The 18527-nt window shown below is 43.4% G+C and overlaps 1 non-coding gene and 1 pseudogene across 1 annotated transcript; both read left to right on the top strand.

The window, feature by feature from the left end:
* Nucleotides 1-5236: 5236 nt before the first annotated feature.
* LOC144251424 (S-phase kinase-associated protein 2 pseudogene) lies at nucleotides 5237-6508 on the top strand (annotated as a pseudogene).
* Nucleotides 6509-13929: 7421 nt separating this feature from the next.
* Nucleotides 13930-14031, top strand: LOC144251426 (small nucleolar RNA U13). Its single transcript, XR_013342681.1, has one exon. It is a non-coding gene; the product is annotated as a small nucleolar RNA U13 (small nucleolar RNA).
* Nucleotides 14032-18527: the final 4496 nt, after the last annotated feature.

The raw sequence follows: 18527 nt of genomic DNA, 5'->3' as shown, positions 1-18527 counted from the left end.
GAAAGCCTTGAAGGGAGAAACTCGGGGACTGCCAAAGCAATGGGGGGCTGGGCCAGCCCCTGTGGACAAGAGGCTGTCAGCTGGATTCTCATTTAAAAGTAAAAACTAATTGTACTTCATTTTTTATCTTAAATGACCACTGGGCAGAATTGTCTGCACCTAGGACACACCTGAAGACATGTGTTTTCTTTTTTTTTTTTTTTTAATTGTTGGTCGTTCAAAACATTACATAGTTCTTAATACATCATATTTCACAATTTGATTCAAGTGGGTTATGAACTCCCAATTATACCCCATATACAGATTGCTGAATCACATCAGTTACCCTTCCATTGATTGACAAATTGCCTTTCTAGTGTCTGATGTATTCTGCTGTCTGTCCTATTCTCTACTATCCCCCCTCCCCTCCCCTCCCCTCCCCTTTTCTCTCTCTACCCCTTCTATTGTAAATCATTTCTTCGATTTGTATTATCTTGTCTTACCCCTCCTTTCCTCTTATATGTCCTTATGTATAACCCTGAGGATCGCCTTCCATTTCCATGCGATTTCCCTTCTCACTCCCTTTCCCTCCCACCTCTCATCCCTGTTTAATGTACATCTTCTTCTCAAGCTCTTCGTCCCTACCCTGTCCTTGTTTACTCCCCTTATATCAAAGGGGTCATTTGGTATTTGTTTTTTAAAGATTGACTAGCTTCACTTAGCATAATCTGCTCTAATGCCATCCATTTCCCTCCAAATTCTATGATTTTGTCATTTTTTAATGCAGAGTAATACTCCATTGTGTATAAATGCCACATTTTTTTATCCATTCATCTTATTGAAGGGCATCTAGGCTGATTCCACAATCTTGCTATCGTGAATTGTGCTGCTATGAACATCGATGTAGCAGTGTCCCTGTAGCATGCTCTTATTAGGTCTTTAGGGAATAAAGAAGACATGTGTTTTCTTTATTTGATTTAGAAAGCCCCAGAAGCAGGAAAAAAATATGTGCAGAGAGAAAAGCAAAGCGTTTCTCTTTGAGAGGTCCCTGCGGAGTACATGTGGCCTGGTAGCAGCAGTCCTGGGCTGGAGGGTTGGGGATTCAAGTCCCATGTCCAACTCAGAGGCTCAGCGTGAGCAGAAGGAGGGGACAGGACTGCATTTGGGCAACCAGCTGAGCTGACAATGTCTGCCACCCCCCACACAATAAACCTGCCCCCCCCACCACTGAGGGTTGCAGAGACCCACTCCCTCCCCTTAGATCTGGTCTCATGGTCAAGGCCGGCTGGTAACCAATAGAACGCTATGGAAATGCCAAGTCAAAGGCGGGGATGTAGTTTCTGTCTAAAGATCCCAGAAAACTCAGCCTTGGGGCTCCCTGATGGTTCATGCATGAGAAGCAAGAGTCATCGTAAGGTCACCTGCATTTCCACAGATGGCAGGCCCTGTCAATGGGTCACACATGTGTCTCCTGTGATCCCAGATGAACCTAGCCTTATACTAGAGAGGAGTTTCTAGGTGATTCCAACCCTAGCCATTGGAGTCTACCTAGACGAGGACCAGGCACCATGCAAAAGAGGTCACGCCCCCCACCATCCCCTGGCCCATAGAATGTGCAAGCATGAGTTCTTTACAGCACAAAGTTGGGGGTGGCTTGTGCTGTGGTCTTGCCTTCCTGCAGTGGACAGTCTCCAAGTGGCATGAGAAGCACATCTTGAAAAGCATGGCTCGAGTTCTTAGTCATCTGGAAGTTTCCTAGCTAGCACAGGTGGGTGGAAAAGCCATCCCACACATGGACGTCTGGTGGATGGAAAAGGTCACTGAGTAGTCATAGCAAAAGGGCCCCTTGGATGAGCACAGAAACTCAGTGCCCTGAGAATCAAACAAATTCGCCCTCTGAGCTCATGCCCCCCCCACCCCGTGCTGGTCTTGGGGAAGGCAGAGCACTGCAGCCACACCTGGCCTCAGGGGCCCCACAGGCTCTAGGAGCACAGCAGGGTGACAGGGGTGTGGGAAGCAGGCAATTGTACACACAAGGTAAATACCCTCAGCCAAATGCTGGGGAGCACCAGTGTTTCACAATTCAGAATTCATGTTGGATTTGGGAATATTTGCAAATATTGATTTGCAAATACTGATTGAGCTTACCTAATCTAAAAATCCAAAATCTGAAATAGTCCCCAATATGAAACCTTTTGAGTGCCCACGTGATATTTTAAAAGTTTAAGATTTTCAGATAAGGGACAGGACGCTCAATCTGTCTTCCCTTCACACATCCTCATTCTACCTACAGTTATTCTACACACCCTGCCTCCCTCCAGAGCATCAGGTGAGGAATGGGGCCTCCCAGCCTGCTGGGCAGAGGGGTCAAAGTGCAGTCATAGCCCAGGGCTTGTCCAGATGCCCTCTCTAAGGCTTCAAGAAGGGGGTTCAGAGGGAGATGTGGAAAACCACTGGACTGGACCAGGGACATAGGGACAGAACCTCCAGCTGCTGCTGCTGCTAATTGGTCCCAGGTCTAGCTCCAGGAGCTGCCAGAATCCAAAGGGTAAGTGTCTCTGACACTTCCCAGATGTGGCCCTTGCTTTACTAAGAATCAGTGATGATCTTAATCTGCATGATTTTATAGGCTACTTATTTCTAGTTTGTTGTGATTTCGTTAGAATGAATCCAGATCACTGGGTGGCAAAACCTCCAATGAAGGGACTAGAGCCAGGGTATGTTATCTCTGGTGCCGTGGCTTACAGCAAACAGGCCTGTTTTCTTGTTGTTTTGCTTACAATTTGCCTCCTTTTGATATCTTACTTTATTTATGTATGTCTTTCTTTCTTTATTTATTTTTACTAGGTGACACATTTGTGTCAGGGAACTGCTTCCTTCTCTGGCTCTCTCCATCCCATGTCCCCTCCTCTAGCCCTGGTTTCCATTTTCATTGGCTTTGTGTGAATCTTCTCTGAGCTGCATAAGCCAATGCAATAGCATCGAGACTTTTCCTTTTCTGCACAAAGAGCAGCAGCTGAGCAGTCAGTTGAGCTGGCTTCCAAGGAAGTTGGATCATAAATTCCAGGTTATTATTATACTAATCTCACTCTTAATTTAACATATCTTTAAATTAAATGTGTCACCTTAGCTAAGCAAAGATGCCCAATTGTTTTGTCAAATACCAATATTTGTAGATGTGATCGATCAGCATTTGAACCTGTTGACTTTGAATAAAGCAGATGAATCCTCCAGAATGTGGGCAGGCCTTCCCCAATCAGCTGAAGGCCTTAAGAAAATAAAAACAGAGAAACCCTGAAGAAGAAGAAACTTTGCTTCCAGTCTGCCAGCCTGCCTTATTATTTTATATTCAATTCTACAAAACCATCTCTTACTTACCTACATTTGCAGATTGCTGCTGGCCTGCAAGTTTGGACTTGCCAGTCCCTTAAGATCTCTCTCTCTCTCTCTCTCTCTCTCTCTCTCTCTCTCTCTCTCTCTCGTATTATTTGAGGTTTCAGTTTCCTGCTGTTGTTTCAGCCAAAAATATTGGTCCAAAAATATTAAGCAGAAAATTACAGAAATAAACAACTCATAAATTTAAAATTGCATGATAAAATCTTATTCCATTCCCCTCCACCCACCCTGGGACATAGATTGTCCCTTTGTCCAGTGTACTCATGCTGTATAGGCTACCCGACCCTTACTCACTTGGTTGCCATGTCAGTCAGAGATCAACTGTCCTGGTGATGTAATACCTGTGTTCATATAACCGTTGCGTAGTAACCTGACACTGTGTCAAGATGCCCACATCATCTACCTCACCTCATCTCACAGAGTGGTTACATCATCTCACATCATCACATAAAGAAGAATGTGCACACCATCAGAATTTCAGAAAGAGGAAGAGATCATATTCACATAACTTTCATCACAGTACATGGTTATAAAGGTTCTTCTGTTATGACAGTTTACTACCAATCATTTCAGCTGTGCCTAATTTATCAAGTAAACTTTAGGATCTGCTGTATAGGAAAGAAGCATAGTGTATATAGGGTTTGGTACCAGTTGCATTTTTGAGCTCCCACTGGGGGTCCTGCAATGTGTCCTGTGTGGATAAGGAGCGACTACTGTGACACATGCTATTGGTTCCCTAATTACTACAATGGCCCCATCTGTTTTTTTGTTTTTAAGGAGATGTTTGCAGAGGAGTTTATAAAGTATCATGATGTCCATAACTAACTTCTAAGCAGTTCAGCAAGAGGGGATGGGGAGAGAGAGGAGATTCCTTGGACATTCGGTGTTGAATCCAGGCAACATGTGCACAGTCCTTATTGAACCTGTCCTTCAACCTTTAAATCTCTGTAAACATTTTCCTGAGATCTTGAGAGGAATGTCCTCTCCCCCACCTGCATTTCCACAGATGGCAGGCCCTGTCAAGGGTCACACATGTGTCTCCTGTGACCCCAAAGCCACAACAGAAGGAGCAGGGTAGGCTGGGAAGGAGAGGCTGTGTTCTAGAAAACACCCCACATCTGTTGATACTTGGGGAGGAAGCCAGGAGGGTCCCATCTCCTGGAACACCAGGCACCTGACTCAAGGCCCAGAGAGGAGCAGAGCAGAAACTGGGGCTTGGCTAGATTCTGCCTTCCCTGTGGAACCAGAGTCACACCATGCTCCAGGCTCCCTGGTCCCAACCCAGCTCTGCACAGTCCCATCCAACCCTGTCTCTTCTTCCCTGCACCCAGTGCTCTCACCAGCCACCAAGTCTGCAGAGACTGTGGGGCAGGGAGGGGACCCAGATGTGTCTGGGAAGGGGCTTGAGCATTGGCTGTGGGCACTCAGATGGGGAAATTCTGTCCCCATCCCCTCCCTATGCTTTGCAGGCAAAACACAATCCCAAGGGCCTGTAGAGGATCTGATAACCAGCTGAGCCCAAGATGGAAGGCAAATCTTCCTGGAGTCTGTATATGCAGGTATAAAATTAGCCCCAGCTCTTTACGTGCAAGGTGCAGTGGAGAGCAGATACCTATTTATTAGTTTCTGTCTACGGGAAACTCAGCCATAGCTGGCAGTGCTGCCTTTCTGCGGTGATTCTCTGATAAAGTATACCATCCTGGGCGCGCTGCAGGAATGGAACGTTGCTAGAGTGCGCGGGTCTGGCTGCTGGGGGCTAGAACCTCACGCTGGGAGCTGTCGCGCGCCAAAGCGGGAATCTGGGAGGCGGGCAGTTGTGCAATTAATGCAGGTATTTAAAACTCCCGAACCTGTGGACGCCATGCACAGGAAGCACCTCCAGGAGATTCCGGACCAGAGTAGCAACGTTACCACCAGCTTCACGTAGGGATGGGATTTTAGCAAGACTTCTGAACTGCTGTCAGGCATGGGGGTCTCCGCCCTAGAGAAGGAGGAGGACAGTGAGAACATCCCCCAGGAACTGCTCTCTAACCTGGGCCACCCTCAGAGCCCCACACGAAAATGGCTGAAAAGCAAAGGGAGTGACAAAGACTTTGTGATCATCCGCAGGCCTAAACTCAATCGAGAGAACTTCCCCGGTGTTTCGTGGGACTCCCTCCCAGATGAACTGCTCCTGGGGATCTTCTCTTGCCTCTGCCTCCCCGATCTGTTGAAAGTCTCCCGCGTTTGTAAGAGGTGGTACTGCCTCGCGTTTGATGAATCTCTCTGGCAAACCCTGGACCTCACAGGTAAAAATATGCACCCAGATGTGATTGTTCGTCTGCTGTCTCGAGGCGTGGTAGCCTTCCGCTGCCCCCGATCATTTGTGGACCAACCCTTGGTTGAACATTGCAGCCCTTTTCGTGTCCAGCACTTGGATCTGTCTAACTCAGTTATAAACCTATCTACCCTCCATGGCATTCTGTCTCAGTGCTCCAAGTTGCAGAATCTAAGCCTGGAAGGCCTATAGCTTTCTGATCCCACTGTCAATAATCTTGCGCAGAACTCAAATTTAGTATGACTCAACCTTTGTGGGTGTGCTGGATTTTCTGAGTCTGCCCTGAAGACTCTGCTAAGCAGCTGTTCCAGACTGGATGAGCTGAACCTCTCCTGGTGCTATGAGTTCACTGAAAAGCACGTGCAGGTGGCTGTCGCACATGTGTCAGAGACCATCACCCAGCTGAATCTTAGTGGCTACCGAAAGAATCTTCAGAAATCAGATGTCTCTACCTTAGTCAGAAGATGCCCCAACCTTGTCCATCTGGACTTAAGTGACAGTGTCATGCTAAAGCATGACTGCTTTCCAGAATTTCTCCAGCTCAACTACCTCCAACACTTGTCACTCAGTCGGTGCTATGATATAATTCCTGAAACTCTACTTGAACTTGGAGAAATTCCCACACTAAAAACACTAAAAGTTTTTGGAATCGTGCCAGATGGTACCCTTCAACTGTTACGGGAAGCCCTTCCTCATCTGCAAATTAATTGCTCCTATTTCACCACCATTGCCAGGCCAACTGTCAGAAACAATAAGAACCAGAAGATATGGGGCATCAGGTGCCGACTGACACTGCAAAAGTCCAGCTGTCTATGAAATTATTTCTTGTAGGATGGTGTCTCCTCTTCCTTTGGAATGGGGAAAGCAGGCAGGAAGCCCAATTACTGAGCACTCGGCTAGTTTTTATTATTCGTTTTCCCTTAACCTTTATCCTGCAAGTAAATTAGGAAACCATTTTCAAGGGAAAACAATGAAGTGTTGCCTTTTTTTAAATAACTATAAAAGTTTCTGTCAACGCTATGCCCTTAAGAACCTAAGTTGTAGGCCATCAGAAATTTTAGGAGTTTGAGCCTATGATTTCAATTTACTTTTTTACATAGCAAAATTTGTGCCATTTTCTCCAAGTGCCCTTTGGATTAAGTTTTATTTAGAATCAAGCTTAAAAAAATGACTTACGGCTAATGATTTTTATAGTCTTTGTGATAACTTTTTTTTATCTATTTAATTTTTCAGTATTGTTTAATAAGACATAGTTTGGAAGAAAAATAAGCTATGTGTAGGGTGAGCTGAACCGAAAGAGTCATAAGATAGTAGCATTTAAGGTATCTGGGAATTAAAAAAAATTTCATTTCTATCTTAAGATTTGAAATTAGCTTAACAGAAACATATCCCCACATCTTAAACTCTCAAACAAATTAAACATATGGCCAGAGGTATAGAGTTGGTATAGGATGTGAAGGCTCAAGACGTAATTTTCTATGCCAGGTTAATCAGAAGTATCCTTTAATATCACTAAGGTACTGTGTTCCTGAAATATAATTGTGGTTTCTAATTTTATAATCAAATTACGTTAACATGAGTTTAGCTTTTAAATGAATTGCTTTGTTTTAGGAAGGTGGTATTAACCTAATCAGTCTCTATTCTTGAAAAATTGAAAGAGTTCTGAACTGATACTGCCTGCTATTTTCCTTTAGTGCTAAGTTTATTTGTATATTACTCTGGAATCAAGTATTTTAAATTGCCTTTTTAAAATATGGTCTTTTGCAATAATTGTTTGAAACTACCCACTTTATAGGGTTATTGATTGTAAGAATTGCTTGTTCCGGTAAATCAGAAGTACACACTAGAAGCAAGTGTATTTTCCATGCAATTTCAGGATAGTCTGCACTGGCACCTATGTAAGATTTAGTACTCAGGTGTTGAACCTTTTAGTAATATGAGTGGGTTTGTTTTATTAAAAAACCTCTCTCGTCAAGGCAAAAAGATCAAGTTCTGCTTTTAAAAAATCACAAAAACACTAGTTTTAAGTCAGTGACCTCCCCAAATGTGCAAAATGTAACAAAAAAGCCAAAATCCATCGTTTTTCTATTAACTGGTTTTACTTTAATCAAATATTTTAAATGTTAAAAACAGTAGCATGAAGTGCCCTTATCTGCTCAGACCTAAGGAAGAAAATTTTAAAGTAGTGTTACACAAGGAGATGATTATGTGTCTATTTCTTATTAGCTAAAAAGTGCTAAATACTACTTGAAATTATTGTTTACAGATTAGTGACAAGGGCTGGTGGTAGGATCTGGTTGGACTTACTTCTGGATGCCCTCAAACATACAGAGCCTGTACTTCCAAACTCAAGTCCAGCCATAAGCTATTTTGCCAACATGTGGAAGTAATCTGTATTTTTGTATGTGATTTCTACTTTTATAAACTTGTTTTAAAATAAAACACATTTTTATAAAAAAAAAAAGTATACCACCCTGCTGGAAGGAGCAGTGAGCAAATTACTTCCCCATCCAGCGCCTGGGTTTCCTCATCTGTAAAATGTGAATGACAGCTTGCTTGTGCTAGGATTACTATAAATTATGTTTGTAAAGTCCTCAGAAGGAAACTGTTCCACTTCTAAGCATCCAGAAAATGTTATTTGCTGCTTTGTTCTCGAGCACAGAACATGTTGTACCTGAAGAGTTTCTGCTGTTAAGCAAAATAAGGATAGAGACCTGGCTCTGCTAAGAAAAAACGACTTGAACTTCTGGGTGCTCATGAAATTCAGACAGGCAGGGTCTGAGTGCAGGGTGGGAGTTCTTTTTTACCAAATGCCGATTGCTACCGCAGTGGAAATGGATTGGAACCCAGGTCCAGGAACATGCTAACTGGCATTTGCAGCATCATAGCTGATACGGAAAACCTTACTGCTTGGCCCTTTTCTGGAATCACCATATTGAAGAAAACAGTCTTTGCTGTGTGTGACAGTGGCTGGGAGATGCTGAAACACTGAATAGGTGTCTTAACTGCACCTCATTCTGGTTTCCTGTGGTGATCTGCTTTATTTGCTATTTGACTATTTTGAGAAGTTTCCATTGGAAAATTCACCTAAGTGTCTTTCTCCAAAGACAGTCAATTCTTTCTCTGTTGCACACTTGGAGGGTGTGTGTATTCTCTGCTCATTCTGGAAGCTGCTACATGTGCCTTTCATGGGAAAACAAGTAAGAGAAATGTACTGATGTTTGTAACGATGATATGAAAACCTGAAGAGCTGTGATCGGCTGAAAGGGGTGCACGGTTTCCTAGCTGACGGTGGAGGAACACACCCTCAGTGACCTCGGAAAGGATTGCTTAAGCAATGCCAGGGGTGGAACCCTGGGCCTGGTGCACACCAAGCATGTACTCTACCACAGAGCCACACTCCCACCCCAAAAGAATCTTAAGTAGTCATGGGTGTCCCAGCTTTCCCCACAGAGACCCTATGGGGAAGGAGCAGCTCAAGGGAGGAGGGACCCACTCCAGAGGGCCTGTTTCCCTTCTACCAAAGTCCTTCTGTCCTCTCAGAATGGCCTTCCCAAGGCCACATGTTTATGGTAAAAAAAAAGCAAATATTATTATCTGGGAAAACAGCACATTTTGTGACCCTGGGTACAACCACTAACACACAAAGAGGAGATGAGACGTCCACACGGGGCTCCTAACCTTATCCTTACCCCCAAAGAACCACACAGCAGGATGGAAGGACACCAGCATCAGAAGATGGTTCTGCCCTTAGGGCTGCTTGGGGCAGCTGCGCTGTTCTCACTTAGTTGCTGTGACCTGTGATCTGACTGTGATGTCCCCAAATTCATATGATGAAATCCTCACCCACAAGGTGTTAGAAAATGGGGCCTCTGGAGGTGATTAGGTCATGGGGCAGATCCCTCATGAGGGGAATTAATATCCTTTAAAGAAAGGCCCAAGGCCAAGCGCAGTGGTGCATGCCTCTAATTCCAGTGGTATGGTAGAGGCTGAGGCAGAAGGATCACAAGTTCAATGCCAACCTCAGCAATGTGGAGAGACCCTAAGCCACTTAGTGAGACCCTGTCTCAAAATAAGACATCAAATGACTTGGGGGTGCAGCTCAGTGGTAAAGCACCCCTGGGAAAAAGGAAAAAAAGCCCAAGAACCACCCACTCTTCTTCCAGGTGAGGACACAGAGAGAAGATGCCACCTGTGGATGAGAAAGTGGGTCCTCACCAAACATCAGATCTCTCAGTCTTGGAGTTTCAGCCTCCATGACTATGAGAAATAAATTTCTGTTGCTTATAGGCCTTGTCACGGTAGGCTGTGACAGAGACTAGGACGGAGTAGAGGACAGCGGACACATGATGAGGCCATGCACTCAGAAGTCATGGCCAGGAGCTCCAGGTAGGACAGGTGTGGCTGCTGGGACCAGAGGCTCCTTCTTGCCTCCTGCTCACCCTGTCTGCCCTCCCCTTGTGGTTCTGCAATAATAGAACAGCAGCTCCCAGGGGTAGTGGTAGCTCCATTCCAGGGATGTATACAGGGCCAGAAAGGGAGGGAGCAATCCAATTAAGGGAATGGGAGACAGGAAAGAATGTGGCCTTCTGACCTCGGTGGCCCAGGATGCAGTACCTGCCCTCTGCATGACATACACACGAGAAAGTGTGGCATGTGGGCCTCTTTCTTCCCTGGATTTTTCTATACCTGAGTCAATCATTATTGGCTTGAAATATGGATTAAAGAAAAAATATGGAAAATGAGATTGAATTATGAAAAGAAAATTCCCAAATCTGTAGAGAGTGATCGGAAGACAATAAATTAGGAAGCCTGAGGAGTAGCCAAGTGACACAAAGGAAGAGCCGTGTGTGGGGTCAGGTCTCTGGAGCCTGGGGACCATCCACCCCTTTGGTAGGTGGCAGAGAGAACATGGCCCGAGAAAGTGCTGATGCTTCATGGAGTGAGGTGAGAGCGGAGAGTGTGGCCCCTTTAAACAAACACACAGCCTCTTGATATTGTCTGTGGTGATGACAGCAGCCAACCTGGCTCTCACCCAGCTGTATACGTGGACTGCTCCTGCTCCGCCTGGCCCCAGGCCAGCGGGTACCCCACACCATCTCCAGAACCTGTACAGTGAGTGCTTCCTGCCCAGGGGTGTCTCAGTGGGCGGCAGAGCCCTGCTCCCCAGGAGCAAACACACTCTTGATCCTCCAGGTCTATGATTTTAACATTTGGCTTCTTACAAAATTATTTAACTTAACCAGATCCAGAGGGGGAGAAAGTCATCACTGCCCTGATTGTGGGGGGCAGGGTGGACAGTTGTTTTGTCCAAGTCATTTTGGGTCTTGGTCCATGAAACAGATCAATAAAGAGGTTGTTTTATGATTATGCACACAATGCTCTCCATCTCAGGTGGAGGAAGAACGTGGCTACCATACGCATCCTTTCCTGCCATGTGACAAAATCCTGCACTCCCAGATGGGAAGGAATGGGACAGTGTGAGAGTTCACCAGAACATTTTTTTGGAATCGTTTTAAGACTGGGGAATTGCTATTTCTGAAATTTCCCATTTAATATTTTGGGGCTATAATTGATCATTTGTAACTAAAACCATGGAAAGTAAAACAGACAATGGACTCAGACATTACTTACCAAACACAGAGCCCTCTTCTGGAACCCTGACTGGGCTCGGAAGTTGCCACTGTTTCCCCAAGATATACTAAAGGTGGACCGGAGTTCAGGGGCTCCTCCTCAGGTGGTGGAGGAGGGAGCAAAGTCCACCCCAAAGGGTTTAAATGACATCGTGAGGATTAAAAATGTATCCAAATAGTTTTTAGTATGAATTTCCTTCCAACCTCCAAATGGATATTTAATAGACATTGGACTGATTCATGATAATTCATTCAAATTGGATAAACTCCACACAAAGTGAGATGCCTCCTGCTACATGGAACTTTCTGGAACTCCTGTACTTGGGCCTCAGGGTACCTCTGCTTCACTTTTCTCCCGATGTCCCATGGCTCCCAGCATTTCCATGAAAACATTCCACTTTAACCTTATTTGTCCTACATTTTAACCTGAAATTGATTCTTTTTATGTAAACTCATAAAGAAAACTTTAGGTCACCCTTGATGTCATAGGTTGGATGTACTAATTTTACTTTTTGTTATATACTCTAAAATAAAAACATGGTTCTTAGGATGTAAATTTGTTTATGTAACACCTAGGATCGCTTTGGGAAATCTACTTAACATGAAGAATTAATTTCTTCCAGTGAATTTCACCAGAAAATTTGTGCATACGTGCGCACACATGCACACACACACACACACATACACACACACACAATTTTATTTCTTTTGTGGTATTTATTTTTCAAATAGGATATTTGTTTTGGAAGTTTCTGTGAAAGTCAGTTCCATGGGAGAACAACATCATACTGACTTTTGGGTCCTTTCCAGACAAATTTTGTCCATATTCTCCAACAGAACTGGATCTGTAGCTTTTTCAAGAGACCACAGTGTGCAATGGATGAAGGAAGCTGGCACTGCAATTCCACTGGTGCTCCCAGTGCAAGGGTGACCTCTGTGATGAAGGAGCCTTGCACACCCCCGCTATCCTGCAGGGGAAGTGTGAGTTGTGTTGTTCACCTGTTGGCACATTGAAGGACACTTTGTGAACAGTTTCACATGCCTCACTCACTCACAGGCCTCACCTTTTTGCAGGCAAGTGTGGGCACTACCCAGTCCAAATGAGACTTTCCCAGATTGTGATTTGGATAAGGTTCATGTGTTGGAAGCATGGCCTCTCTGATGCTGCTCACAGGCACTGGACAATCACAGTCCCTGCCAGGTGGGGTGCCCTGGGATTCTGCGTGGATGTGGAGAACTGGGCCCATGAGCATTAACTGAGTGCCAGTCAGGAGGAGAGGACACCTCTGATTTGTGTGCTCAATTCTGTCCACCCTGAAAATGTGATCTCCCTCACAGGCTCAGCCCTCCCAGATTCTTGCAATTAGAGGCACAAAAAATACCAGCCATGATCTGGCACAAAATCTAGTACATCACTGTTTGTGGCCTAGGAGTGCCCCATGTCAAAGTCTGAATCTATTATTTATATCCTCTGAATTGTTTGTGGTTGAGTTGGAATGACTTTTGATATTGCCTGCTGATTTTGATACTGATTTTGTAGTATTTTAGTGTGGAAGAAGCAGGCTACATCACCCACCTGAGTCTGAAGGCTCTTTCACGAGGCACAGATGCCACCCTGGCTAAGAGATAAGAGGTGGGCTTGCAATCCAGTCCTTCAGCTCTCCTACTTAGCCAGTGCAGTGACAAGCACAGAGGAATTATCCAAAGATTAAGTTCATTCTGGGAAAACATTGCAATGATAACATGCACATGCTAATAAACCATGTATACAATAAAAGCATGGTGGTGCATGCCTGTAATCCCAGAGACAGGAGGATTGCAAGTTCAAGGCCAACCTCAGCCACTTAGTGAGTTAGACCCTAGTAACTAAGACTAAGTTTCCTAATAAAAATAAAATTAAAAGGAATGGGAATGTGATTCAGTGGTAAAAGCCCTCTGGGTTCAATCCCCAGGAAGATTGCTTGAAGAATATCAATACTGCATGAATAAGCCAATATTCATCAAGAATCCTAGGGGTGGCGTCACCTGAAGTTGGGTGGGCAATGGTTGGACAGTTCTTGCAGAAGTGTTTTGTGGGCAAGGTTGTGATGGCTTTGTGCAAGGGGATGGTTCTGGAAGTCTCTTGTAACGGCTCTTGTCATCAGGCACATGTAGGTGACATTACCTCTTTACAACCTCCCTGATTATTTTTTTGTTGTAGCTTGAGCCAAGAGGCTCTATTTTAATTCTGACAACTTCAAAATATGGTAAATGGGGACAGTTAGGAAACCTCTCCCTGTGACTCCATTTTATCACCTGTAAAATGAGGAGGAGAGTAACTACTTTATCTCAGGGTAATTTTCCCATATTAAATAAGGTGGCATGCAAAACCTAGTAAAGCATTGCTCAACTGTAGCCCAAAAAATGCCAGTCAAAAGCCTGCTGAGCTTTTCAATTTTTAGCTACTCAATTTTTAGCCTAAAGTTGGTGGAATCTCAAGATGTCATACTTTATCTTGCAAAACATCTTGGACTTTCCCTTCTGGAGTTCCAAATTATAAAATATTGTAATTTGCCATTCCCAAATCTCAGTGTTATTTGACATAAATTAACAAACAAGAGCACGATCCTTTGGCTATTCTTATGTACAATGCATGTTTTCATGCCACTGTGTGAGATTTGCCTCCCTCAAACCTTGTTACAGTGTGAGCACATTACCAGTAGGATGTGAAAAATGGATAAGAACTCTCACCTTTACCTGGGCAAACCCTTGTAGGAAGAACACAAGTTTTAATAAACGTTATTTGTGGGGAAGCTGTCTTGGTGTAGCTTTAAGAAAGATCTGGGTCCTACTGGGATGGACCATCAGGTAAGGGACCCTGGCTCTGGGCAAGTGGTCCTCTTGACAAAGGGTAGGGTCAGGCCTCTTCAGAGCCCACTTTTTGGGCTCATCAGGATGACATTGAAATGCCCCATCCCCTGTGCCCACTGCTATTCCCTATGAGGACATATTCTTGGGCTTTCTCTTCTCTCTGGATCAGAGGATTCCAAATGTAAGCTTCAGACGACACCTTGCCACCCAGCCCACAGCTCTTCATGGTGACTGAAGAGTCTCTAAAGACTACAGTTGCCAAACCAGACTCAGTGTTCACTGTTGCTATGGTTTGGACCCTCAACGTCCCCCAAAGGCACCTGTGTTAAAATCTTGATCTCCAGGGTGTCACTATTGGGAGTTGGTGGGAACTCAGGAACGGGGCCTCATGGGAAGTTTTGGCCCATAGGGTGTGCCTTCAAAAGGGATTATAAGATGCCAGTTTCTTTCTCTTTCTCTCTTGTCTCAGCCTTGAGATGAACAATCTGCTCTGATATGCACTCCCCACTATGATGTGCCACTTTGTCACAGGCCCTAAACAACCAGGCCAACTGACCATGAACCAAAATCCCCAAAACTATGAGACAAAATAAACCTTTCTTATTTTTCATAGGTTGAATAACTCAGGTATTTGTTATAGTGGCAGAACACTGACTAATACAACTATCCCTTGCCTATCAGTCTATGAACCACATCCCCATTTGCTGGGTTCCTTCCTCCCCAAATAGGAGTCGCTCTTGTCACTTCTCTATTTTGCAAACAGTTCCAGAATCCAACCACCCTGAATAGTGGGAACCACATTCAAGTCTCAGCCATCAAATCTGTCCTGTCTCCTGTTTCCTCTCTTGATCCCCTTTTGCTATGTCTATATGAAGCAGCAGAGTATGTTTGATCATAGATTCTATACTACAATCATACCAATGGTTTCTCATCTTGTAGAATTAAAATCCACAGTCCTCACAGTGACATAGACTGCTCTGATTTGGATAAGGTTCATGTGTTGGAAGCTTGTTTCTCAATGCAATGATGTTGGGAGGTGGTGGAACTTTTAAGAGGTGGGGCCTAGTGCAAGGTAATTAGGTCATTGGGGTTTCATCTTTGGTCTTCCAGAGTGAGTTAGTGCCTGTGAGAGCAAGCTGTAATAAGGAGCAAGCCAGGCTGTTGAATACTTCTGGCTTCCTGTCTCCTCCTATGATCTCTCCCTCTCCATGTGCTCTCACCATTGGTGTGGTGGAGCCAGAAAGCCCTTACCAGAGCTGAGCAGAAGCAATGCCACACCCTTGAATCTCTAGAACTGAAAACTGATAAACCTTTTTTAAAAATAAAGTGTCCAACCTCCAGTATTTTGTTAAAATAACCAAAAAAAAATGGACCAACAAAAGTCCTGAACCTCATGTAGAGAATTAGTTACCTTGATGGAAAATTACCCTGTGGAAAGAGAGTTCCTGATAGCCCCAGCCACATTGGGTGTTTTAGCTGCAGACTCTATTACCCAGTCCAGATGAGACCTGCCCAGATTGTGAGTCATGTCGAATACTCTGTTCTTCTGACTCATGTAGTTAGGGCTGTTGGTTGCACAGAAATGGAAGATCGAGATAATACTACTTATAAGAACTGAGGATATGAAATGCATAAAAGGAAAAAAATACAATCAAAATATATGTACTAAGAGAGGATCAGATGAATTGTTAAGGAAGTTAGGTAGGCAAATTAAGAAGAGAAAATCTAATAAATCCCAAAGGAAATTCAACTCATAGAAAGGCTTGTGGTTGCATCCCAAATGTCTGCATGTGGTGCTCGGTTTCGTGCACTAAAATTGAATGAGACGTGATCAGCTATGAGAGGCAGGATCCAGAAGGTAAACACACGACTCTCATTGAACTGCACATCTATATGTCTACACTGAGTGTGTGTGTGACGTGGACTGTGGGAAGCCAAGTGAGGCTGTTTCTGGAAGACTTTATCGTGTGTGATTTGGTGCAAAATACCCTTTTATCTTTTTCTTTTTATTGTGAGATATAAGACACAATCAGAAAAATGTGCAGAACCAAGATATTCATCACAAAGTAAATACCTGTGTAACCAGGTTGAGAGGGTAATATTGCTACTTCCGGGACCTGTCCCTAAAGGTAGCCATTATCCCAACTATGGAAATCGCTTTCTTGCTTTCCCTTAGCAACTAAATAATAGGGTTTCTTGTAGCTGGATTTTGCTCTTTATCTTAATGGAATCACACAGTGAGTGTTCTGGTGTTAGTGCTCACCGCTTAGCTGGAGCTCATTCTTACCTGGCACTACACCTTATAAGTAGATCTGTTACTCACGTACGTTTGGGTCATTTTCAGATTGGGGCTGTCACAAGCACTACTGCAATGACTACTATCATTATTTGTCCTTCGATACACACATCTGTGCATTCTGTTAAAGATGTAGCCAGGGGTGAATTTGCTGGGTCCTGCCTTATTTACAACTTTGGATTTAATAAATTGTGCCAATTTGTCTTCCCAAGTGGCTGTACCCATCCAAATTTTTTTCTGTAGTGCATGGTAGTTCTACCAATTTACACCTCACTGAAGGTTTGGGCCTATCTTTTCCATCTTGGTCTTTCTAACGTATGCAAGCCTAATGCATTGTGATTTTAATGTAATTTTCCTTGATTATCTATCTTTTTTGGTCCTTTGAAGTCTCTTGCTCAGTTTTCTACTTGGTTGTCATTTTCTTAATTTACTTGTAGAAATCCTTTGGAAGTTAAACATGCAACAATGCAGTCGTGTGTCACTTAATAATGGGGATGTTCTGGGGAATATGTCCTTAGTTGATTCTGTCATTGTGCAAACATCATCAAATATATTTACAGCAACCTAGACCCTATGTATCCTATTATACACCTTGTCTATATGATGTGTGTGTGTGTGTGTGTGTGTGTGTATGTGTGTAGTATAGCCTATTGCTTTCAGAGCCATGCTAAATAAAACAACACAACACAAGATCACATAAACAAGAGAAAATAATGCTATCAAGAGATGTGATAAACTGGGTTTGGTGGTGTACACCAGTAATCCCAGCAGCTTGGGAGGCTGAGGCAGGAGGATCACAAGTTCAAAGCCAGCCTCAGCAACCTAGTGAGGTCCTAAGCAACTAAGATCTTATATGAAAATTTTAAAAGGCTGGGGATATGGTTCAGTGGTTAAGAACCTTGGGTTCAATTTTTGGCACCAAAAAAAAAGAAACATGGTAAATGCAAGATGCATGAGGTGGCTGGCAGTCAGTGTGTAGCACAGCATACTCTCAGTAAATATTTTTACAAAGAGAAGGTTTATAATGATAAAAGCCTAGCATAGTATATACATAAACCAACAACAGTCATTTATTATCAATTATCACTGTACATAATTGTAGGTGCCCTACTTTTAAATGAATGTCAGTGTGGTAGGTTTTGTTTATGTCAGTACTGCCACAAACAGTATAATGCATGAGCAGTGCATTCTGCTACCGTGTTGGGATGATGCTATGACTGGCTAGTAGGAATTTTCCAGTACAGTTCTATGGGACTACCATTGCATATGTGGTCCATCATTGACCAACATGTCACTAGGGGATGCACAACTAGATTTCCTTCTGCTATATGGCTTACCTTTGTCCTTTTCCTGTTTTTTTTTTTTTTTTATTACCAGAGGATGTTAGAATTATTATAGAACAATTTACCAAGTCTTCTCCTTTATGGATTTTACTTAATATCTAACTAGTCTTTCTGTAACTCATGTTATATTTTTTTCAAAATTTTAATTCATTCTAGCTAGTTGTACATGCCTTTAGAATGCATTTTGATACATCATACATAAATGGAGTATGACTTCTCATTGTTCTGTTTGTACATGATGTCAAGTTTCACAAGTCACGTAATCATATATGCACATAGGGTCATAATATCTGAACAATTCTACTATCCTTTCTAACCCCATATCTCCTCCCTTCTTTCCCTAGCTCCTCCCTGCACCCACTTATTGTGAAGTAGCATCCACATATCAGAGAAAACATTCAGCCTTTGGTTCTTTGGGATTGACATCATGCACTTAGCCTAATATTCTCCAGCTCCATCCATCTATCTGCAAATGCCATAATTTCATTCTTCTTTAAGGCTGAGTAATATTCCATTGTGTATATAAATCACATTTACTTTATCCATTCATATGTTGAAGGGCATCTAAGTTAGTTATATAGTTTAGAGATTGTGAATTGAGCTGCCGTAAATATTGATGTGGCTGCATCACTGTTGTATGCTGATTTTAAGTCCTTTGGATATAAAATGAAAAGTGGGATAACTGGGTCAAATGGTGGTTCCATTCCAAGTTT

This window comes from Urocitellus parryii (assembly GCF_045843805.1).
Source record: "Urocitellus parryii isolate mUroPar1 chromosome 13 unlocalized genomic scaffold, mUroPar1.hap1 SUPER_13_unloc_2, whole genome shotgun sequence".
Taxonomy (NCBI): Eukaryota; Metazoa; Chordata; class Mammalia; order Rodentia; family Sciuridae; genus Urocitellus; species Urocitellus parryii.
The sequence above is the reverse complement of the archived record's forward strand: the minus strand, read 5'-3'. Positions and strand labels throughout refer to the sequence as shown.